General features: G+C 53.0%; 1 long non-coding RNA gene across 1 annotated transcript; it reads right to left on the reverse strand.

Annotated features, from left to right (window-relative positions):
* Positions 1 to 1435: 1435 nt before the first annotated feature.
* LOC107526691 (uncharacterized) lies at positions 1436 to 4766 on the reverse strand. The gene is made up of 2 exons (XR_001602215.2): positions 4692 to 4766; positions 1436 to 4121 (listed from the first exon to the last, which is right to left on the reverse strand). It is a non-coding gene; the product is annotated as an uncharacterized LOC107526691 (long non-coding RNA).
* Positions 4767 to 5010: the final 244 nt, after the last annotated feature.

Below are 5010 nucleotides of genomic sequence, written 5' to 3' on the forward strand. Positions count from 1 at the left end.
ATTTTAAGCAGGTGGTGGCATGATTGAAGCAGTACTTTGGAAAGATTATGCTGGCAGTGCTGGAGAGAATCTGGAAGCTGAGACTAGTTAGGATGTGATTGGAGGGGTCCAGGTGTGAAGCGATAAGGGACTAAACTAGTTGGAAAAATAATGGGAAAGGGGTGAATAAGTGAGATTGGGAAAGAAACTATTAACTCTCCCCGGGAATGGCTGGATATGGGGTGAATCAGGGGGAGGGGAGGAGTCAGAACCCATCCCCATTTTTCTGGCTTTGGGGACAGGGATGGCAGTCACCCCTGTAAGACACTTTGGGGTGCGGGAGGAAGAGCTGCTTTGGGAAGGATGAGAATAGCCTGGTGTTAGACTTGTCAGATAGGAGGTGACGATGGGGTACTAAGTGGGGTACTAAGTGCCAGGCCTTTGAAGATATGAGAGTGGGAACTCGGGCCAGTGGTCAAGGCCCTCTGTCGACGCATGCTTGGAATTCACCCAGAACTAAGCCAAGTTACACGCATCTAGGTGTGTCAGTTAGGGGGTCCTTGGTTGCAAGCAACAGAAACTGAATCTGGCTAGAAGCAGAAAAGGCTCACAAGAGTCCGCTGTGGGCCTCTACTCAGGAGGGGCAGGGAACACGGTGGCTCTGGGGGCCCAGGCGGGAAGAATTCACAAACAATCTCACCAAGCTGGGGCGAGGCAGCTCCCATGAATTCCCCGCTCCCTCAGGAGTCAGCGTCCTGGTGGGGGGCCCAGTTAGCCTGGCCACACGCTCACCCCTTGGCTAGAGGCAGGAAAGACACCGCGACTTCCCGTTTCGATGGGGAGGCACACAGAGCAGGGAGGCTGATTCTCCAAAGCAAACCAGATTCTGCAATCAAGACAAGGGAAGAGAAGCCTGCCGGGTGGCCACACGCCAGTGTTCCCTCCTTGGGGAGGGCGTGAGGAGAGGAGGGGGCAGCAGGCGAGGGCATGGCACCCACCCATGAAGGATCTGATGAGCAAAGGCTAAAGCCTGGGTGAGAAACTGGAGGAGAGAGAGAAACAGAGGAGCTTCAAATAAGGGGCAGAACACCAGAGTTAAATGCTGCCCAGAGACCAAGGGTGGTGAAAAATGATGGAAAACTACTGGGCTGGCGCTGGAAGTGACTGGTAACAGGGCTTTGGGGGGGCGGGTAGAGGAGGGAGACAGTCAGTGACACAGGTAAGAAGACAGCTCGGACACCTACACGGGAGTAGGGAGGCAGCACCCGTCGTTTGGGTGTGAAAGGAAGGAGGTCGAGGTTGCTGTTTGAAGGGGTCAGTGTCACAACGACCCCCACGGTGTCCCTTCCTATTTGACCAGATAGTACAAGCAGAAAATAATACTCAGCCACACACTTCGTCAGTGTCTTTCCTCTGAAGCGCTTGGTGAAAAGTAGTGACGAAAATGGGAAAGTGGGAATTGATGCTCTGGTTTAATGTTTCAGAAGTTACAGAACGAGGAAATTGGATTTATTTGAAAGCCAGCTTGAAAGGGAAGTAAAACGACAAATGCCTTTTATAAGCTAAAAAATAAAAAATCCCAACAATGCAGCAGTCCCAGAAACTAATTGTATAAGTGAACTGTTATAACCAGTCTCCTTTCCCCTGGCCGACATAGTCTTGCATAACAGCATTTGCATCTATAATGTTGTGTAACAAGTCGTCTGTGGGGCAATGTGTTTTCAGTGGGGGTTAGATAGGAGATGAGCAGCTATTATCATCGAAACATCATTCTTCCAGACAATACACACCGGCCGTCGGAAGCTAAGGATAGTTTTAAACTTCAATACAAGGTCATACTGTTAGGGTGTTTGGGGAGCAGGGGGGTGGGGCAGGGGGATTTTCATCTTCTTCCAAAGCACTCAACACTGGACCTCTTCCAAGAGAGGAAACGAGACTAAATAGATCATTTGTTTTATTCTGTTTGGGCATTTCTTGCGTTTCTCCCAACTGGGGCTTATGGACACAAAGCCAAACTCAGAGACTGGCTGGAGCTGGCTAAACTCCAGGTTATTTTTTTTTTTTTTTTTTTTTTTTTTACTTTTTAAAGGAATAAACAATTTGAAGCTCTCTCCAAGGATTAAGGGAAGCCACACAATTGAAGGAGACAAAGTAAAATTCTGCAGTGTATGTAGAGTTGCAAAGAAAGAGGCAGGTGGGAGCGTTTAATGATTTGGATTCTTGAACAAGACCAAGGTAGAGAGGCGAGGAGTGTGCTGCTTGCAAGAGCACATCTAGGAGAAACGGATTCCAAAGAGGGTCAAATACTAGCCGAGCTGCTGCTCCTGGACACCAGTGGAGGTAGAGACACAGGTTCTTTGGGGTAGGCCCCTAATGATGGGTGTCAAAGCGCCTGGTGACTTGAATGTCACTTGAAAGCTTGGAGGTTGCCTCTGTCTCCTCTTACTGGCATCAGGAAGGCCAGCCAACCCCAGCCATGCACATTCGGTAATAAGCGTAGTTGGTATTCCCGGCGTATGCCGCTGGCAGAATGGGTCTTTGTCTTGAATCATTTCCCTTCGGGAGACGCTCATTGGCAGTCGCATCCAATGTCCAAGGAGAGAGAAAGGCACATTAGTGGTTGGGCTTAGTTTAGCGTATTAGTTAACACTGCATCCTGTCTGATTTCAGAATTGACAAGTCATGTACAGTATTGCTTAAAATGGTCCTTGGGCAGTACTGGATAGAACAGGGAAGTGGATGGCACTCGCTAAAATGTAAACAGAAGAGGTAAGTCCCAAAGGCTTCCGATGGTCCTTTACATATGAAGAATTAGGAACCTAAATACTCTCTAATTGGTAAAATAAACCTTTTTTCTCCCCTAAAAAATGTTGGTTCCATTAAAACAAGAGACTGAAACCCTTTAAAATAGTATTTGTGCATGTCTTTCAAAAACTTAGAGTACCTTGACAAAAAATTTAAAATTATCACAATTTTCATGTCCTGATTGTGATATTACACAGTAGTTTTCCCAAATGTTACCAATGGGGGAAACTGGACAAAGTTTACAAGGGACCCCTCTCTGTGTTATTTCTTACAACTGCATGAGGATCTACGGTTATCTCAATACAATTTTTCAGTTAGAACAAGTGATTGAGATAAAAATGGATGTGGGCAATCGGGAGGTTTCTATAACCTGGCTTCACCCACATTTCTTGGTTCTAGTTTGTTTCTGCACTGGTCCTCAAATGACTTCCTTCCATCTGCAAGAGGCTACTCCCAGCTTCTCAAACACACCAAGCCCACACCCGCCTCTAGGCTCCCCGGGGCCCACGTTACCTTCCCAGCCCAGGCCCCCCTCCTGACTAGACCATGCCACAGCACTGCACCCGAGCAGGACTTAACCAGGTCAGTAGCCACCAGGCACTTGTTCCATGTTCAACAATCACTTACTGAGCAACTACTCTATCTGTAGTATTGGCTCTAGGCACTAGGGGCTGGGTGAGTTGCAAACTGTGCTGAACTGGTTTATCTTCCCTGCTTTCTGGGAGCATATATTCTCATGAGGAAGGGTGGGAGAAAACCAACCAAGAAAGAAGTTAAAAAAAAAAAAGAATAAAATAAAACCATGATGAGGTCTATGAAATAAGCAATAGGTTGTGGAAGGAAGTGGTCAAGTGGTCAGGGACGGTTTCCTAAGAAGGTGACATTTGGCTTGTGACCTGAAGTATACGGAGGTAGTCATGAGATCATGAGATCATGGGTGGGGGGAAGGGGGACATTTCAGGCAGGGGAAAAAGGAGGCAAAAGGATTTAAGGCCTGCTCTGTGATTGGATATGAATATTAGGTGTGGCTGTAAATAATAAGGTGGACTACTTCCTTTTCATTTAAGGGCCAAACCTCCCATAGCTCTAGGAGGGGCTGTGAATACTGTCAGGCTAGCCCAGATTTTACACTTAAGGGCGACTTTCTCACCGCAGCACAGGCGCACAGTCTAGCGCGGTCGCTTGCGGTGGCCCGTGCGCCCTAATTCCCAGCTGCAGATTCCAAGTTGCTCTAATCCGTGGGTGCAGCCTCAGCTCAAGGCTGTGTTTTAGGAGATTTACCACATTGCTTTCTCGTAGCTGGGGCCCTGGGCCTGCTGGTGAGGGTCCTGCACCGTCTGAGGGCAACATGAATTATGCCATTAAGTTGGGTCCCCACAAACCTAAGTTGGCCCGAAGGAGGGCTGAGCGAGGGAGACCTGGGGCACACAGCCGGGACCGGCGGTGACTCGTCGCGGGCCCCCAGGGTCTGCGCCTCGCCGTGGCGCACCCGGTCCGGCCCCTTAGCCGCAGTCCCGGCTGGGAAGCGCTGGGTCCCCAGCACCCCGCGGGTCCCTCACGCCGTCGCCGCCACCAGGAATCCAGCTTTCTGAATCCCCCGTCTACCTTCGCCGACGGCGACCAGCTGCCGCTCCTCTGTCCCCTTGGCCGGGGAGGTCGGCCCGGGGGCACCCTGAGAAGCACCTCGAGGGGTGACCCGCCCCTTCCCGGCCGCGACCTGGCGCCACCACCCCCGTCACCCACACCGCTGGGCACCGTCCCGGGGCGCTCCCGTCCCTCCCAGGGGACAGCCAAGACGACCCGCCCTGCGTCCCAGCGACCCGCCAGAGCCCTCGGGTCCCTCCTCCTCCCACCGACACCCCGATCCCCGCGACCCACGTGCAGCTCGGCCCGAGCGGGCGCCGCACCTCGGGGTCGCCGCGTCTCCCGGCGCCTTCTGGGCGCAGTCCCACGACGGGGACCCCTGGGGGGGCCGGTACCCTCCAGGCGGCGGCCAAGGCGGGGGCGTCCCGGAGTCGGGGCGCGGGGACGCGGCGGCCGGCCGGCACACAAAGGAGGCGGCGGGAAGGCGGGGCGGGGCGGGGCGGGGCTGGCAGGAAGGGGCGGGGGCGCGGCGGGCGGCGATAAAGCCCCGCGCGGCGGCCGCGGGCTCGCGCTCCGGGTGCACTGGCTGCTCCCGCTCCGCGAGCTCCGCAGACGCCGCCGCCTCTTCCCGGCGACCCTCCG

Source organism: Miniopterus natalensis, chromosome 8 (assembly GCF_054644295.1).
Source record: "Miniopterus natalensis isolate mMinNat1 chromosome 8, mMinNat1.hap1, whole genome shotgun sequence".
In the NCBI taxonomy this organism is placed as follows: domain Eukaryota; kingdom Metazoa; phylum Chordata; class Mammalia; order Chiroptera; family Miniopteridae; genus Miniopterus; species Miniopterus natalensis.